The 21,187-nt window shown below is 33.8% G+C and overlaps 1 protein-coding gene and 1 long non-coding RNA gene across 2 annotated transcripts in view; both read left to right on the top strand.

Moving 5' to 3' along the window:
* LOC139516107 (dual serine/threonine and tyrosine protein kinase-like) overlaps positions 1-21,187 on the top strand; it is a 162,217-nt gene that overhangs the window by 35,587 nt on the left and 105,443 nt on the right. The window lies entirely within an intron of this gene.
* LOC139516117 (uncharacterized) lies at positions 13,146-14,026 on the top strand. The gene is made up of 2 exons (XR_011662913.1): positions 13,146-13,217; positions 13,862-14,026. It is a non-coding gene; the product is annotated as an uncharacterized lncRNA (long non-coding RNA).

Raw genomic sequence — 21,187 nt, 5'->3', positions numbered from 1 at the left:
TAGTTCATGCTTACTCTTCATTTTTTAAGAAATGGATACTTGTAATATATTGTATTTGTTAATTTTAAAAATATAACGTTTTATGACGTCGCATGACGACCTTTCCGTACATTTTGATTTTTCATTAAACACTGTATCTGTTGATAAGTACTGTCAACGTTTTGTTTATATCTTAAATTGTTTACCTATGTCGAAAGACGTGCATAGTATCAAATCATAAAAATACAAATTGTTTAGTCTCTAGGAAATCTTGTAAGATTTCCGCTGCTCTTTTTGCTAAATAGGTGCACTTTGGGTACTCGGTGCCCATTAAGTTCATTTTCACTGTCGTATGCGAGTATGGCTATAATAAAATAAAGGATAATGGGGAAACACTGCGTTTGTTTACTTTTTAAAAATATGAAATAGTTTTATGACAGGAGGTTGTTGTTCAGTGATTGTCGTCATCCAAGCGTCAAATGTAAGGCGATTGTTTTGGGTTTTTTTTTGCAAAAGGAAAACGTTTCCACTCACACAATCGTTTTGTAAATGTTATTTAAAAATTAATATGCATCCGTTAGAGCTAACTTCATAATGCATGTAGTTAAAAGGTTTGGTTGGCTAGAATCCGCTTGCTTGCTTTGTCTGTATAAATGTTAATTACAATTGTTTATTCAAACAAAGCAAGCAAACCACCCTTAAACTAAAAGTATACAATAATTTTAATTTCACACTATTTGATAGCTATAAAGAGATTTTTCTGTTTATTTAATCAATTCTGATATGTTTGATGATAGATACAAATGAAAACATGTATAGTTCAACTCAATCACAAAAAAAAACGATGTTAAAAGTGAACTGTATCCTTCGTAGTCCTTTAAAAAAATATCATGATAATCCGTAAAACAAAAACTGTTTTGTCAAAAAAATTGACTTTTGTGAGACAAAATTGACTTTTGTGAGACAAATTGACTTTTGTTAGACAAAAATCAATTTTGTGAGACAAATTCAATTTTGTCTCATAAAAGTAAATTTTGTCTCACAAAAGTAAATTTTGTCTCACAAAAGTAAATTTTGTCTCACAAAAGTCAATTTTGTGACGACAAAATTTGTTTTTGTGAGACAAAATTCAATTTTGTGACACAAAGTTCAATTTTGTGAGACAAAATTCAATTTTGTCAATTTTGTCTCACAAAAGTCAATTTTGTCTCACAAAAGTCAATTTTGTCTCACAAAAGTCGATTTTGTATGCAAATAAACTCATCATAGATACCAGGAATAAAATTTAATATTTACGCCAGACACGCGTTTCGTCTACAAAAGACTCATCAGTGACGCTCGAATAAAAAATGTTATAGTACGAAGTTGAAGAGATTTGAGGACCAAAAATTCCTAAAAGTTTTGCCAAATACAGCTAAGGTAATCAAATTAGTTCACAGAATCCAAACTAAACTAATTTGCATACAGAATTGACTTTTGTCGCCCGATTTTCAAATTAGGTAACAAAAATCAAGTCTGTGATACAAAAATGAATTTTGTCATGACAAAAGTAACTGTTGTCCACTGAAAGATAATTTTATATGACAAAATTTACATTTGTAGAATACTACAAATTTTGTTAAACTGAACTCGTTTTTGTTGAACAAAACTCACTTTTGTCCGTAAAAAAATGAGTTTCGAGTACAAAACCACAAGAGTCCCGTTCGGCGCCCCGTAGAAACAGACTTGGCAATAGAGCGAGGACACTATCGAACTTATGTAAACTTTGATAATATGATTTTACCTGTTTTCTTGTAACAAATTTAAAACTACTATTTGCACTTATGCATTATACTTCATGTCTGCAAATCTCAAGATTTTGTTTATGTTGATTGATACAAGACCGACATGTTGCTCAATTCACGACTTTGGTTTTGTTATGCCCCTTCGACGATATAGATGGTAATTATATTTAAAAGTTTTTACGTCCGTTCATCCGCCCGTCTCTGTTTATTTAGGATAAATGTTTTGGTCATAGTTTATGATGAAGATTTAGTGTCATCAACTTAAATGAATTATGTGGTTTTCTAAAGATATCATTGTAAAAGTGAAAGTAAGTCAAATCACTTTCATAACAGGTATAACTGATAGTAGTCCTGTGTTATTTTATGTATCATTGTCATTTTTTTTAGTTTCATTTGTTACTTACTCTGACATCGGACACCGACTTCTTTTGAACTGAATTTTACTGTGCTGATTGCTGTGTGTTTTTCTGCATTGGCTAGAGGTACAATGTATAAAAGGAGGGTTGAGATCTCACAAAACACATTTAACTCCGCCGCATTTGTGTGCTTGTCCCAAGTCAGGAGCGTTTGGCCTTTGTGAATCTGGTATGATTTTAAATTTTAGTTTCTTTTATATATTTTGGAGTTAAGTATGACGTCGATTATCGCTGAACTGAAACATATTTTGTTTATGGGCCAGCTGAAGCACGCCTTTGGGTGCGGGATTTTCGAGCTGTATTGAAGACCCATTGGTGTCATTCGGCTGTTTTATGTTGTTTTGGCGGATTGTTCTCTCTTTGACACATTCCCCATTTCCATTCTCAATTTTAACAATCAATGAAAACAAATTTGACAGGAGGGTATTGATGAAAGCCTTGAATTACGGACGCCTGACTTGAAACAGAAAAACATAAAATGTCTTTGTTTAAACATGATTAACACATAACATGGGTAAAATCTCTTTGCTCTTACCGTGCTATAATCTGAATAATGCACAGCTACGGAGTGAATTAACTACCTCAGATATACTTCACAGTTCAAATGTATTTTTAGCTTTTGGGGCGGTTCCTGAATTTTGAAAGGGGTGTTATTCTAACAAATTATAAAAATAAATATATTTTATGCTAAAACACGACACGTCCCCACCCCAAATCACCAAATCCATCATCTGCCTTGAAGTTACGAAAAAGTTGATTAGTTAACAACGTACAAACATAGCAGTTGTTTTCAAAATAAGAAAAAAAGAAAGGTTTCTCATTCATTTTTTTAATATCTAAACAGGGAATTTAATATTTTATGTACAATGTAAATCTAAAATCAGTGTTTAAAAGTCAGAACAGATAATAACGATTTTTGGTAATTTCTGCTAAACATGATAAAGTTTGGGATCGAATTTAATGTCAGAGGATCATATTTAAGTTGGTGTCAAAACAGGGGGAGGGGGGTTACCTGCAGATCAATCAGACATTGTTTAGATGGACATGTCTTCAAAAATTAATACAGTAAAGAAAAAAAATCGGGGGGTTAGGGGAGGGGTAAAAGATTGGAATGAGAAGCGTTTTTTTTTCCTGTTTATTCAACATTCTAAATTTAAGTACTTACATCTTACTCGGTTTGTCTTTCTCTAAGCATACATGTATCATTGAGAGAAAGAAATGCAATTGATCTATACTCAGCAACCCTTTCAGTTATGATTTTTCATTCACCGAGTTGCAAGTACACAATATATGTCAATGTCTTAATCGTCACTAATTAAAATGAAAATGCTGAATAAATTTAGCAGAAACGATACAAAAAAAAATATACCATTAAATCGCAACAATTAAAAGTAACAATTTAGGAAGAATGCCTTAATCTAAGAAAAAACCCTAATAATTTACAACTTACAAACCTTTTAATACATAAAGACGTATTTTCCCCTTTCTTCATCTTACAAGAAACGTTTATAGGAGCCGTGGGTTGCAGAGTATTGTGCGCATATTTCTAAATCGTTCGCGTAAATTGATGACGTCATGTGTTAAAACAGTTATTGGCCAATCAAATCGGTACGTCGTTTGGATTAATAAGGGTCACCCAAGCCGTGCAGATTAAATCGTATATACCAACTTGCTTGGTCAATAACTAAAACTTATGAACGAGAATCATTCACAAAACTGTGACAAAGCTGAAACAACACACAAAAAAAGATAAAGGTGTAAAAATAGTTGAAAATGTATATATTCATAAAATAAAGAAATTTAAAGACACAAAACTGTTAGTTAAAAAAACCAAAGTATCGCGGTTTGAATACTGAAAGCTAGTTTAAATTCAATTGCAAAAAATGGAAATCGTGTTCCCTAGTCTAGGATATAATCACACACAATACACATCCAATTGACTTCCCATATACAACTGAACAAACAAGAGTTAACACACTGAAATGTCTCGTCTGTTCTTGTGTTCATAATTGAAGTTTATACCCCAATCATTACATTGAATTACCATAAAGATTTAATGTCCAATGTATTACTCGATTTATTTCACTTGACTGGGCGGAGTTCAACCGGTTCGCTCATAACAAACCAGTCCATCTATAGATAGGTGTTAGAGGATAAACTCATCAATGAAGTGTCCAGTCATTCTTGTGTAAATTCCTTTGATGACACTGATAGGTGATTAGAAATCAGTAATAATTATAACGGCAATCATCCTAATCACACACATCTTCAAATAGACTGTCTTTATGCAAATTAAAACGTAAGCTCCACCCGATCAGTTGAAATGACATTGGTAATACATGGTGGCAAGGTGAGATAAACTCCTACAGACAGCAATATAGCAATTATTGCAAGCAACGTACTTAGTTAACCAATTGAAAAAAGAATCTGAGTAAAAAACCTTATACGACATGCGCACCTTATAATTATTTTGTACATAAAATAGAGTTAAAATATACCTTTACTATCGTATCTGAAAAAAAATAAACCAATTCTGAGAAATTTATCATTCATTGACCATTTAACCATGAAAATAAGGTCAAGTTCAGTTAATATCGACCAGACAAATATATATACCTTACAATCATTCCATCAAACAAATATAGCTCACGTATTCCTTATAGTATCTGAAAAAAAGACCAAACAAGAATCAAATAACATGGACCAATGAACCATGAATATAAAATCAAGGTCAGATCATTACTGCAAGATAGACAATTACCCCAAATAAACATTCCATACACCAAATATATCTAACTAAATGCTTATAGTATCCGAGAAATAGACCGAAACAGAAACATTTTACTTTGCCGGTCCATTCAACCCTGAAAATGAGGTCAAGCCGTCAGATAACAACTGTCAAGTGAACATGTAAACATTACAATCGTTCCGTACAACTGTAATGATTTTATAGGGATAGTGTATGCAATATATTACCTATAATATAACAATCCTAGGATTGAGTCAATGGTTATCTTTTAGGCCGCTCATCAAATGGGGACGTCCGATCAGGATAACAACTATAATATGACTGCCCAATAATCCATGGGGAATCCCGGAATTCCTTTGTATGACGTCGTAGTGTGAATGCATAACGATAAAGCCAAGTACATTTAGTTCCGAATAAACTGCTGGTATAACTGAATACCATATTCTTAACATTCCTCCCTCTTTCGTAGAAATGAACTCTTTCTGTAGAATAGAGTTATAGGTATTCCTTTCACTTAACACTAAATGGTACAAACGGTTTGAAGTTTGATGCAGGAAAATAAATCCCTAATTTGGAATACAGTTGTCCGTAAATTGAAATAGATACATGTAGCCATAACGTTGGAATGTCACAAAATGATCACAATAAACTATATACATAACTATGTACAAAATGAGTACTATATACAAAATATCCGCCATGACTTAAATGATGCTGTAGACATTTGTAGCATTCTTGGTCGTAATATTGGTTATTTGTAGTAGTTCACAGAGCTGTCTTACTAAATTTCCATCCATGTTTTTTCCTTGGTCTGTGTGGAGCTCAATAGGACAGCCAAATCTAGAAAAGAAATGATCCACTAGGGTTCTTGCCACAACTTCAGCTGTCTGTGTTGCAATTGGGAAGCATTCTAACCACTTTGTATACTGATCAATTACCATAAGCAAATATTTACTTTCTGTTTTTGTAACAGGAAGAGGCCCTAAGATGTCCATGTGTACTCGTTCCATTGGGAAACCAGCATGGTATTGCCCTAGCTTCGATCTGGCAGTTCGTGTTGATTTCTTGTTAAGATTACATGTAGTGCATGATTTCACATACAGTTTGCATGATTGCGTCATGTTTAACCAAACAGCTATTTGTTTCAGTTTTCTAATGTTTATATTGTCCCATGTGACCAGACGAGACGACATCATGAAAACCATGTAAAAGTTCCTTTTGCATCTGTTTTGGTGTCATGAAAAGGAGTCTTGGCGAAATAGGATCTTCCCATTTGTAAAGTAAAATATTGTCTTTTATCTGTATTTGCTGTCGTAATGACCAAAAATGTCGGACTACTTCACTACACAGTTTGAGTTCTGCTTTAGTTGGCTCATATTTAACCTCGATCCATCTCTTTAAAGTTTTTAAATCAGAATCTTTCATTTGTTCTTCATGCAGTTCTACTGGAGAGTATGACGGAGTCCAATTTGTATTATATGAACCGTCGTCAACAAGTCTTCTTATGGTTAAGGGGACGACAAAATCCACTTCTTCCTCAAATGTTTGCCACTGTTGCCGTGCCCTTGTGCAAAACTTGCAACCTCCACAAGGTAACTCTTCTAAATTGACATCTGGTCTGTAGTTACGGTATGCTTCAATGTCATCAGGTATTCTTGACAATCCATCTGCGTTAATGTGTTTCTTTCCAGCTCTGTGTTGTATAATCATGTTATACTGAGACAGTTCTTCTATCCATCTTGCCAGTTGTCCTTCAATATTTTTAAAGTTTACTATTATCCCCAAAAACTTCACTTGTGTTTGCAGCAGCTGACATTTGCTCGGTTTTAACTTTAAGTTATACTTCTGGAACCTCGAACCTCGAAAACACTTCACTTAAACTACAGATGTCAAGATATGCTAGACAATCTTTCCAGGTAAGGCTTTGAAGAACAAGCTGAATTACTCTGCTGAATGTTGCAGGACCATTACATAGACCAAATGGAAGTTTTGTATACTGAAATAGACCGTATTTAGTAACAAACGCTGTCTTGTGTCTGTCTTTTTCGTCTAAGTTCACCTGATAATATCCTGAGGCCATATCAAGCGTTGACATGAAAACGGTTCCTTTCAAGGTGTCTAAACAAGTGTCTATATTCGAAATCGGGAACGCGTCTTTTATAGTGACGTCATTCAACTTCCGGAAGTCTATGCAGTATCTGAGCTTTCCGTCTTTCTTCCTTACTAAGACTGGTGGCGATGCCCATTCCGAAGTAGATGGTTGTATAATTCCTTTATCTAACAATTGATGTAAGTGTTCCTCTTCTTCTTTCTCAAATCCCAGGGGTGTTCTTCGCATTTTCTGTTTTATAGGATGGGAATTTCCAGTATCAATCTTATGTTGGATATCTCCATTGAAAAGTCCAATATCCAGGTCATCCTAAGCGAAAATATCTTAAAACTTCAGTAATAATGTGGCTAGCTGCAATGACTGTTGGGTGATCGGTTGAATAGTTCTTTTAAATGTGTTGGTAGCTTCTCTCTTAGCTGGTTCAGGCCAAAGGACTGTTTTGGATCAATATCTATTTTATTCAACTTTAAGCTATTTTTGTCTGTTTCCTCCATTACAGCATTAATCTCTAATCCTATACCAATCTGAAAATTCTTTTAGAGTTTCAAATTGCTCTGTTGAATTTCTTAGCATTACAGGAACTTGTTTTTTACCCATACAGAGCATATTTGGAACTAACAAGGCCCTTCATGAAATTGGTTGGTTGAAGTACAATATCATTCATCGGTTTCTCATCTAACTCGACTTTACTAGAGCCAGGTGGTATGACTGTGTTCTTTTTTATCTTTATTCTGTATATTTTCATTTGTTGGTCCTGTCTGTTTGAAGTCATAAAGGATGGAACTTTTCACCTTTAAGTTTGATAGAATAGTCTGTTAAGTCAATAAATGCTTTTTGGCTCTCAAGAAAATCTATACCTAGAATGAGATTATCTTTTATTTCAGCTACAACCATATCCCATTTTACTGTGGAACTGCCTATGTCCAAGTTTACATTTTCTGCTATTCCTGCATTTATTTCTGAACAAGCTCCAGCACCTTTAAGTACGATGTTACCTTTGATTTGGGTTTGTAAGTTAACTGGCCAAAAAATGTCTTACTTATAACCGACACCTGCGCTGCTGTGTCTATTACTCCAAAAGTTTTCTTACTGTTCACCACTACAGGAATATATAATGTTTTGGCGTCTGAGTCTGGGATATTTGTCTTATATAAATTGACTTCAGTTTGTTTGTCTGAAGAGAGAGTTGGTGGCCTTCCAGTATCACCTGGATGGGTTGAAGGTCGGCCTACTGCTTCAACCCGTTGGAGTTTAAAGACTCCCTGTTTACATTTGGTGATGGTGACCTTGACCTGTTTCCATATCTTTGTGGCGATCAACTCTTTGGTTTTTCATATTGTGCAATAAAATGTCCTTCTTCACCACATTTAAAGCATTTATTATCTCTAATAGGACTTCTTCCTGGACTGGATAATCTTTGTGATTGTCCGAATCTATTGGTTGAATTACCTCTTTTCAAAATGTCCAGTATCTGTTTGATGCTTGACTTTGTGTCCTGAACATCTTCTTCTGTCTTTTTAAGTCTTGACTCAAATCTGCTAATTACATCAGTATCACTTCCTCCTTTTCTGTACAAAGCTCTTACACTTGTTATAGATTCATGATCCCCATGTGAGTCATACACGTCTGTTTCTGTTTCGTGGAAGGTCACCCTTTTAACCTCAGGTTTTTTATTTCCTAAAATAACTTTCTGATTGGTAATAGCACTCTTCACATACTTAAGCGCTTTGTCCAAACTATCAGGATCCTTATCCATTGCTGTTAAAGCTGCCTTTTTGTCCATGCATCCTTTCAGAAAAGCATCAGTGGCAACTATCTGAATAAAATCATCAGGTGTTCCTGGAAACCCATCAGTTGCAAGATCCTGTGTTCTCTCTGCATACTCATCAAGAGGTTCCTCTGGCAATTGACGAAGGTCTTGCAGTTGTCTCCTTGTAACATGAGGTAAGTCCTTTCTTCCAAATCTGTCTTCCATCTTTTTACAAACAGCTTGGTATCCTTCCTGGACTGACTTTGGCATTGTGGTAAAAATTTTTAGTGCTCTGTCTCTCAAACATTCAATAAGCTTGTCCAGTCTGTCTTGATTCGTTCAGTTATATCTATTGGCAATATGATTGAATTGAACAAGGTACGGTCGCCAGTCACTCCTACCATCATATGTGCTCATCTTAGGTGGCAATGGACCTACTTGTCGTTTACTGCCTTGTCCTGTGTGTGTATTGGTTTTGGTTTTCCAACTAGGTTCATCTTTAGTTTCGGCTATTTTCATGCTAGCCTTCTCTTTTGGTAATGACCATTTTTCAATCATCTCCTGTAACTTCGTTTTATCATCTGTCTCCGTCTTCATAGTCATCTGTATTGTTTTTATCTGTTCGTCTCGTTCTTCTATAGATTGATTTAATTTCAGCTCTCTTTTGTTAACTTTGTTAATCAATTCTTCCATTTCTTCCTTATGTCTCTGGGCAAGTTTATCATACTGTTGTTCGTAATCGTGTTCTCTGTTTTTCATCTTAACTGTGAAGTCCTGGTTTACAGCTGCAATCCTATGTTCATAATCTGCTTTCATTAGTGCTTTGTCTTTCTCTGCATTTGAAAAACTAGTTTTTAATTTTTCAATCATTGCTGCCATCTTCTTAATTTCTTTGGCATTTTCTTCTGCTTTCCCCGTAACATTTTCTTGGATCCATTCTTGGATTTCTCAGGATGGTTCCAATATTATAACCCAAGTCTTCATGTGACGAAGTCAATAATGATTAAATATATTTTATTATTATGTAATTACAAAGTCAAGAAATATTCTAAAGTTCAAATGTTCGAATGTTTACAAACTGTCTTTTAAGTTGAATTGTTCGAATGTTCAATATCTCACACGGGCACGTGATCTTATAGTGTAACTGTTCATTCCTGTTAGAGTATTTCGGATATTAAGCGCATATGTTCCAGCCTACCCACGAGGGGGAGACCTTGGCGGAATCTCCGGTACTAATCTCTTGTACCAATCTCTCCTCCTCGTCCAAGTCCAAAGCTGGATCTTATATAGTCTAGTGTCCATAAACATCGGCCCATAGCTGATGGCCGGTTACGTATTAGTCTGGATGGTGAATAATTCTTGTCTGTGGTTAATTGTCAAACTGCAATTAACCCCTGAAGGATACATGTTATTTCACAGTATACATGGTCATTTATTGGCTGCAGGTTATATGTCTATAATATTTGAACAGATCGTTATTAAGTGTCCAAAGCGTACATGATTGTCATTGAATTGTTTAATTCCTTTTTAATAAATTTCCTAATTAATACTCCTTGATAATTAATGATATGAAACACAATTGTGTTACATTCATCAGTGGATCCCACATGGTATTAGGAATATCCGTCATAAGTTTTAGGTCTTCCAAAATAAGAGGGGAGCCTTTCTCTTCTCTTTTGTTAATAATCTTTTGTGCTCTTCTGTCACTTATTCCTGATATTTGTTTAAGTTGTTCCAATGAAGCTGTGTTTATATTGATAGGTTGCGACATAATGGCCAAAATCTAATAAACTTTTTATATAAAAAAAAATAAAAAAATCTATGTATATTACTACTTGTGTCTTGAATAATGTCAGGATGAATAACAAAAGTAATATGTACGCATAGGCTATTACAATACAGACAGAAGCACTATCACAAACAATAAGCTCTTTTTTTTTTAAACACAAGCACAAAAACACAACACCACAAACAATTTTTTTTTTAGATCACAAACACTTTTACATACAATCACAATTTCAGAAAATTTGGTATATTGATTTTATTCTGATTTGCCAATGAAAACACAAGTATAGCAAAGAACAAAAATCAATCTGAAAACACCTATGACATCAGAGGATCTGACGCGCAAAGCTGTTTCAGAAATTAACTAATTTCAATAAACCTGTTTATATAATCATCTAAGTTAAAGGACATAAATATTTAAAACTTTATATGCATAAATGTAAATAAACATATAAGTGACACAATCAAATATGTTTATATTTGTCTTTTTTTTCAATATCAAATATACAAATTCTGAAACTCAGATTTGTTTTTTACTATTTAAACAGAGGTGTGAAATTGTAAACAATGACGTATGTATACACAATTCACAACAAATAGAAGTCGGTCATTTACAAACGTATCGACCGTATCGTATACGTTGACGTATCCGCATCTGCAGATATAGCAAAAAATATTATGTGATCCCGAGCTTAAGAATATTATTTTTTTACTTTTTTTTTACTAGTTGAAATCTGTTACAAACAATCAAACATTCACTTTCAATATTTGCGATAGTGGTGTTTAAAAAAAAATAAGGGGGCCTATCAACTACTTTTACAACATGACCTTAAAAAGGAGCCAATGGAGGGCAGATTCACGAATATCGTACAAAAACTTTTAATAATATATTTAAAAAATATATGAAGATCTTACATGCATAAACACAAAAACAAATCAAATGTACTAATAATATACATGTAAGGAACTTTGAATATTGTTCATTTGCGACTTTATCATAAAAGGTAATAGAAACACGAGTTGTCTTCATATGTTATATAAATACATTTAAAAAACACGTACTGAGTATCACTCTATTTGTCAAATAACAGTTTGGTTCTACGTGAGCACAAATTAGCACACAAACAAACGATTTTACCGTATTCACCCCTATCATGTCTATAAACTGTTGCAACTATACGGAATATCTTTAAAAGTCTGATTACATGTTCCACAAAAACTCTATATTTCCTAATTGTTTTGTTAATCTTTTTCTGTACGTTACGCTGATTCCTTGGCATCCGGCGTAATTGTGCTAGCGTAAATAGTGTAAAGATAGGATGGCGTGAAGGGTATATGCAATCGCCTAGAATATAGCAATTTCTTGGAATATCAAGGGTGCGCCTATCGCCGATGGGTGTCATCATTTCAAAGGTGTTTGCATCATTATTGTGCCCTAAGAATCCTGATTCAACATGCACAATAGTTTTGTTGTTTTTTAATAATGACTTGTGTATGTATACTGTGAAAACCTCTATTTCCACTATAGTACATCCTTTGGGGTTCATTAGAAGGTCTTATAATTGCATGCGATGTGCCATCTATACAACCAACTGCTTCCTTTAGTTTGTTCCATTTCCCACGTTTATGTCGCCACTGGCGTCGAATTTGCCATATTATGTTACTGCAGAGCATTGCATACAGTACTGGCCACACTTCATTTACAATTCTTGAAACTTGTCTCGGTAAAATGTCAAACATAATGGACAGAATGTTATATGTCGGGTAACATTTTAACCAAATAAGGGTCAATAAAAGCATGTTGCGTCGATTAAGTCTTCAGTGAATCCCGCGAGCTCTTGGTGCTTGGTATAAAAGATTGTCAAAGTTATGGAATAAAACCAAAAAGGTTTCTGGTGTTTCACCAGTTGCGTCATAAAACTGGAGTCGTCTTTGTGACAATTGCGTAAAAATGTCTCTTCCAAGATGTTCATCAACATCGTCGTCCATAAATAAAATAAATCTCGACCTCATAATAGAGGAGGGATAGGAATCGAGAACAACAAATAAAAGCATCATCAGCTGATTATTAAGTTCCTCTGTTCTATTATATAAGTCAGGCGAAACGTCAAACAAAACATACAAAAGCATAAACAGGATTTCTCTAGAAATCTGAAACGAAATTTAAAAACGCCAATTACTGGTATAGTCGCGGGGGAGGGATAATAAAAGTCAAATTAATTTAAATTCGAGAACCCCATTTGAACCGTTTAGAAGATTGTAATACCCCTTCTAAAAACAGGACATGCCTTAGATCATCCCCCTTTTTATGTCAGGTTCAAGTTTCTCAGTCTGAAGTTTTCTCTCTCGTGTATGGTGTATTATTGCTTGTCTGTTTGTCTGTTTTTTAGCCATGGCATTGCCAGTATCTCCATTGATGCATCAATAAATAGTTAAAATCTATACATTGACAATGCTAACAGCAAATATATGTTTTACTGAATATTTACGGTACACCGAATTGGTTGACAGTAAATTTATTTATGTTTTCAAGCACGAATTTCACGAACGGTAATTTTTCGTCTATATATTAGTTTTTTTTTATTTGCTTTCACTGTGAATAAAAAGTTCTTATGGGACATCATGGATCAAGAAAAAGCTAAAGGTAGGTTTTTTAATATTCTATACATTACATTCAGAAATCTATTTATTGCGAAAAATGCACCAGGGTTGTAAGTGCAATCATTCAACTTGCATTTTAAAATTTTGCTGGCTCAACATTGCCAAATTTAAATGCACGCAATAATTTCTGATTTACAGTACTATTGTTGATTAAAAGTCATACTCAAAGATAAGAAAATTGTCCGATACATGTATCTGTTTTTTTTTTTGTTTTTTTTTATTAAACTTTTTTTTAAATATATGTGTGAATAACTCATAAATATATATGGAAAATCGGGCGTTGTGACTTAGACTTGTTCTATATTATATATGGCTCAACGTTACGTGCACACGATATGGTTACGGAGATGTTAAAAATCAACACTTAAGGTGGGGGTGGTTGTCACGTGTCTGTTAAAAGAAGCAAAAAATAAACAAACTCTCTCGCTGGCTAACACACACACACACACACACACACACACACACACACACACACACACACACACACACACACACACACACACACACACACACACACACACACACACACATGCACAAACTGTAGATTAGACACGTGTCGTCTCGACAACTCGTCCTATGTCTATGTGTTATCATCTTTAATCAAGCTTCATATTTATATTTTTCCAGATAAAAGGGGGAGCAGTCGCTTCAGTAGGAATGAGACACTTCTCCTTTTAAGGTCTTATATTGCCCATCCAGGGACTTTGATTCTATCATGGGCGAGATGAAGGAAAATTTAAACCATATGCAACAATCGACAAGAGAGTTCTACCTACAAAATGATGGCAAAAATATAAAGCAAAGACTGAGGGAAAAATTTCACCGCCTATCTGCAAATCGTCTTAAAGAAACTAATTTGGAAATTAGGTAAAACTGCATTATATAATGGTGTCTGGTTGAAAGTTATGTGCTTTAAAATCATTAAGAACTTAAAATATGCTGCTAAAAAATTAACTTTTTTGTGCTTTATATTGAAATAAATTAAACAGATTGGGAAAATCTGTCAAATGGTATTTTGTATGATTTAAATTTTAACTATCTAAACAAAAAGGTGCTGTTTCAATATTTTGAAAATTCAAGTGAAAAATCGTAAGTGTGAGTGTCACGTCGTGAAACTTAAATCAAATCAGTTCTTGTGAACTTCACGTATAATCTTTTTTTTACACTAAAGGACTGTAATTCAGAAAAATAACAATACATGGATTTTTTTCTCTCGCATATTTGTGCTACGAAACGGGAGATAAAACGGACTATCCATGATATTTGCACCTTTTCAAAGCCCGTAAACATAAAATATTACATTCCGCATCGTGAATATTCTTTACATCGATAAGTTTGGTTTTTTATAGATCTTCTTGGAATAAGTTGACAAATTTATTTATAGTTAGAAAACATGTTATATATCTTTGAAAATATGTCGTCAATAATTTACCAATTATATCATATTTAAATTTTAGGGAAGAGTTAGATGTTTTGTACCAGGTGGAGACGAGAAATATTTCCTCATCTTATAAATGCCAAAAAGTTTCGGATCTTAAATTAAAAGTCACAAGTGCTAAAACCTCCTCACTATAGATAGTGATTCATCTCTGTCAGACCCTTCAATTCCAGACCACTCCATTGATTCTCCGCCAAGCCCGTGTACCACCCTTAAACCATCAAAAACTACAACTCGAGAAGACAACGAAGTTCCTGGTAATCTGGTCGCACCAGAACAGAAAACGACGTTGATGAGGACGTGAGACTGATGTAGGCCAGAAAAATTGCCAAAAAATGTGAAAAAGTAAAAAAAGTAAAAATATCCAAAAGGAAAAGGAAACGAAAATCAGAAAAGAATGATACCAAAACTTTGATCAAAGAAAATGAAAAAATGAAAAACAATATACTTAAGTATCTTGTTAAAAACAAAAGAAAAATGTTGGATGATGATTCATCTTCATCGTCTTCATCTCAGTCATCGTCTTCTTCTGATTAAAGTCATATATCAATATCAAATATTTTGTTTTATTCTATGTACTCAGTATTTAACAATTTGGCTACTTATTTATTTTTTCAAGTTACTCTAGAAATTTGAGGGTTCGATTGTTTAGAAAACGAACATGTATAATTTGGTAAATATATTACAATGCAGCGACCACAGACAATTTCACCTACTATTTTTTTTCACGTACACAGTTGTAAGAAGATATTTACATTGATCATGATCAAGGTCGGCAGTTTGAAATGGTTCCAAGTTATACATTTGCTTTGTTTGTGTTCGACATGTTTTTAAAAAAATACCTTGATAAGTTTACTTTATTTTAATGCACTTAACTACGATTCCTTCGACTCACAATTAAAAACTTGCATTAGAAATTAATCAGTTGCCAATTTGCATTATTGAAAGTACATAAAATCAAAGCTCGGGATCACATACTGTTTTTTGTTATATCTGCAGATGCGGATACGTCAACGTATACGATACGGTCGATACGTTTGTAAATGACCGACCTCTAGAGCATTTGCATTAATCAAGTATTTGCTGGCGTATCCGTATCGACGTATCGTATAACACGTATATGAGGAAAGGATAAATTAAGCAAGGTTGTCCCGATAAAGATATTTTTAATGCAAAACATACAAGAAGAATAGTTAAACGTATATTAAAACTCACATACCTATAATACTAAGGGCAGACATAAAAATCAATGACGGATAAATAACTTAATTCAAATAGTTGAGCATCGTTGGTATGTCCTAAAACTCCTGACTATACATGTTGTATATATGCAATTCCTTGTCAATAACAACTTGCGTATGTTTGCACTGAAAACGACGATGACCACGTCTGTTGTATTTCGTTCCTCGGGCGATTGGAATCCCCCTTTTTTTGGCCGATCGATGCATTTGAATGGGGACATGAAGTTGGACCCCCCTTAGCCTGGTTAAGGACCCCCCTTTTTAAAATGGCTGGGTCCCCCCCTGCTTGCATCAATTCTAGAAGAAAATTGAAAAAGGAACCAAAATATAACATATACAATTCTACGTTGATCCTAAAACAGTCAGGAAAATATAAATAAACATTAAAAGAAGTCTATAAAAAAAAAAATAGCTTTTATTTTCTTAATCTCTCTGATCAAAATATAGTTTTGTTCCCAAAGGTGAAGGTTGTAAAAAATGAATCATTAAAATTGAACGTTTTGGTTACGTTTTTTTGAATCGAGTACACCCCTCATTCTTTAATCAGATATATGAGGCTTAGAGTGTTGACTGTGTCTAATTGTTTGAGTTGATCAAATTATATCAAAGAAGTTATAATATCCGACTTTATATCAAAAAAATATTTCAATTGAGATATATACTTTAACTATTTTTTTCCTGAAGAAAGATCCTTGAGTTATGGAAGTGTTTGACAAAAGTTAGAAACTATCCTCGTGCACCTATTTTACACGTATCACAAACCGTTAGCACGAGTGCACCTTACAGATGTAGACAACTTGAAAACATGTTGAATAAAGATATGAGTATGTATTTAATTTGTTTACTGTACTTTATTTACGATTTTTAGATGTATTATACGTGACAATATAAATGTAAATACTTCATAACATAATTGATGCTAAACACAGTTGCCAGTGATGAAAAGGTGTGATTGATTTGATTGATACTCTCAGTCCGAAGCAATTAGCAACCCTAACCCTTTTTTCGGCTACATGTATTTCATGTTTTATTTTAACTTTCTAAAACACATTGAAAAAACATCTTCTGTCTCTAGCGTCTCTCATTATCGAGGAACTAAAAACGATTCTACAAATAAATCATTTTTTATAAGTCATATCATTCTAAAGGGGGTTGGTTGCATTTTTTTTCTAAAAACCCTGATCCTCGAAATAGCATACAAGGGGAGGATGTATGATTTGCTATCTAGAGGTGCGCGTCTATGGAAAATATAGGATTAAACAAATTAGGGAAATAATAAAACCCAATAAAAACCACAAAAAAAAATTAATCAAATGTATGCCAAGCGGATCGCTCACGCCCTCAATGCTCCTTTCTGGGTATCAAAAAGTAGTTCATGTGTTTACACTGTTACGATTAAAAAATACATAAAAGAGAATCTGATGAAAATGAATATTTCTTGAAGATTTAAGTTTGTGATTGAAAGGGATGTAGAAAACATGAAAATTGAACAATTCAAGCAACATGTGCCAGTTACAGCAATAAAACGGACGATCTCATTATTTGGACACGGCGAAATTGTCATCAACGCCCCCCCCCCCCCCCCCACCCCCTAAATATATTAACATACATTAACAAAGGACTACTATTGCATCGATATTTCAGATCCAGACCTCAATTAGATAATATCATCAAATGTGTTTCCTTTTTATACTGAATAGCTGCAAACTATGGAGAATTTGATAAAAGTACACTTAATTCCGAAAAAAATGTGTAGAATACACAAATGATGTTATAGCCCCATGGCCCCAGTTTGTCTGACAAAACAGCCGTTTGACGTCAGAATAATCTCGGACTTACAAAAATGCATCCCCAAATACCCAAATCAATATCTTTGTGTCGTAATAACTTTAAGAAGCTGGGATTTAGGGGCAATACATACTGGAAGTTCCAACAAATTTAGATATAAACTGTGGTAGTAAATCAACAAACATAACTTGTGTAGCAATCAGTGGTGGATCCAGATTTCTTTTTAGAAGTGAGATGGAGATGGGGATAGTCTCGCTTAAGTTTACGGGTTTATAAGCAGTTTGATAATGGGACCGGGACCATATTCTGCCAAAATTCAATGATTTTTTTTAAAATAAATATATCCTAGGTAAGGGCCCCTTATTCTCCCTCTTGACCCGCCTCGATTAACACACTTTTATTAGTACATACTGTTCTCGTTAATTTTACTCGGCAGGTTTGTTCGATTTGATCCTTTCATATTTGTATATGAAAAAGTTACAATTGTCGTACACAGTTCTTAAATACGAAGCATGTATGTTCTTGATCTTATAAAAGCAATGACTATTTAGTGTTTTAACTATATCTCATCAATATTTGGTTCGTATTTTTACATCTGTTTAGTTGTTATTGAGGTCGGGACTAAAATATTATTTTATACAAATCTGCCCGATACGTATACGTCGATCCGTGCACGTATATAGATACGTGAATAATGAAAAAACTCTATTATCACGTGCAAGGTTTTCTAGAAGCAGAGAAATCGTTATAAAATAAAAGATTAAGGTTTTTATCACTGATATGCAATTTTGTTTCTTTATTTTCATCATGATACATACAATAATCTCATGCATTAAGTCAACCTCCCAAACAACACCAACGGTTGTGTTACGTACCAACCGTACCTGATACGTAGCAAATCTGGAAACCTCTAATATTAGAGCATTTGCATTATTCACGTATCAGGAAACGTGCACGGATCGACGTATACGTATCGGGTAGATTTGCTTACAATAATGATTTTACCCCGATCTCAATAAAAATTAAATGCATTATGAAATATTTTCATCGGGACCAACTAGCCTTAATTTATCCTTTCCTCATATACGTGTTATACGATACGTCGATTCGGATACGCCAGCAAATACTTGATTAGTACAAGTTTATTATCAACACATTCTTTAATGAGTGAACACTTTTCACACGGTAAAACCGACAAGACAATTAAACAAAATGAAAAAAAAAATTGATAACAACTATGACATTAGAAGATCTGACGCACACAGTTGTATCAATAATTTATGAAAAACAAAAGAAAAACATATAAATGATATCTGACATCAGAAGATCTGACGCTCAACGGAATATCAATGAATGAAAAAAAAATGTGTTGATTTGTATAATATAAAGAAACAAAACCTGAAATAAACCAAATAGATAATCAATAATATCCACTAGTAGTTTGTTTTATAAGGTTATTTTGTCTTATTCTCTAGGTGTATGCAAATCTGTGTATTTTATAACTGTGTTACAAAAAGGGGGATGGGAATTTTATCACACGGAAAGTCTGATAATCACAGTCAATATAAATATGAAACGAATATATCACTCGCGCAAATATCAATAGTATTGATAAATCAGCGCGCCATGAAATAATACAATCGCGGGAGAGAAGAAACAAAGATTTTCCTCTCGCGAAAACAAAGAAAAAAAATGAAATTCGGCGGGAATAAATGTCACCGATAAACCGCAGTGGAAATCAGTGGAATCGTGCCGACTTCTGACCCCACTGTAATGATTTTTATAGGGATAGTGTATGCAATATATTACCTATAATATCACAATCCTAGGCTTGAGTCAATTGTTATCTTTTAGGCCGCTCATCAAATGGGGACGTCCGATCAGGATAACAACTATAATATGACTGCCCTATAATCCATGGGGAATCCCGGAATTCCTTTGTAAGACGTCGTAGTGTAAATGGATAACGATAAAGCCAAGTACATTTAGTTCCAAATAAACTACTGGTGTACTGAATACCATATTCTTAACACAACCAAATATAGAAGAACTATTGCATATGGTATCTGAGAATTCGACTTAACCACGAACACTTAACCTTGTTCAATGATCCATGAAATGAGATCATGGTCAAGTGAAAACTGTTTTACTTATTTTGTGCGCACAATATATTTTTTTTCTTTGTATGTCCCTAGCGGGGCTCCGTAAAAAACTGAGATAAACTAGACTTTCAATTCCTGTATTTTTCTTCATAGTTTTGTTGAATTTTCGTTGAATCCTTATTAAAGAAAGTATATTTCATAGGTGTTACTGTTTTCGTGTTTTTAAGAGTCTTCTTAAATTCGAATGAATGAAATAATGTTACCTTTACAGTAGAAATATAGTATTTTAAAGTAATCAAAACTTTTATTATGAACTATCACAATTATAGATATGAAGTAAGATCCTTTTGATAACAACGTTATTGTGGTTGTTTATGTATGTTCGTGGATCATATAGTTCAAAGCAAAGCCGATAAATTTATTTTTAACTTCTTCTTAAGTATTCACGAGAGCGTGCTGAGTCCTACCGTGGTTGTTATGCTTTTATTCGTCATTTTTCAATGGAATCAAACATCTATATTTCATTTTGACTTCTCTATACAAATGAGGAGATGTGGTATGATAGCCAATGATACAACTATTAACAAAGTTTATGTAAAGTGGACTTAATAGCAACAAAAGGCATTCGTACGGTCTTCAACAATGAGAAAAAAATTCTACACAAGGTCAACTGGATGCATATTCACTGGTAATATAACATATTTAAGCATTGTGTCCAGGGCTCACAAAAGGTATATACTATATAATTATATATAAAGTATATCTTAAGGATGTACTTAGGTGAGGTTTTGGAATTTGTGTCAAATGTTCGGACTCCTTGGTGTTTTTCCATACAATACAATGTAAAATATTTTGCCCCATAACACCCATTTGTTTTTTCATACAAGACTTAATAGCTCATGAAAGGTCATTTACCAAAATTTTAGAAGATTCTTGATTTTCTTTCTTTTTGTTTTGAGACCCAAATAATACCAATGCAAATATAAGGTAAAAGTCCGAGTCAGCCTTTTCCCGCCATATTTTAAATCTCTCAAATATCTCGAAAAGGAGGTCCATGACCTATCAATATTTTTAGCTTATCTTTATCCTTAATTGATGCTCTACCAGCTTTAGTATCAATTTTAATTTCTTAATTTCTTAATTTTTACCATACCTCACCTAAGTACATCCTTAAGGATTGTGTGGCGATCTAAACTAGATTTTAGGAGGCATATATCGGTTTTTATCTAATCTGGAACAGCTGGGATGTAAAATAGTTATCCCATTCAGAATTGATGTTTCAGCGTAAGATCGACCTCCGCCCTCCGGCCATCGCGATGATATTACACTAACACACCGCGTCTCATTCTGATGTAAATTACTTACATCACAGCTCTTTTGTTCT

Source organism: Mytilus edulis, chromosome 3, assembly GCF_963676685.1.
Source record: "Mytilus edulis chromosome 3, xbMytEdul2.2, whole genome shotgun sequence".
NCBI lineage: Eukaryota > Metazoa > Mollusca > Bivalvia > Mytilida > Mytilidae > Mytilus > Mytilus edulis.
Note: the sequence above shows the minus strand (reverse complement) of the source record. Positions and strands in the feature narration are given on the sequence as shown.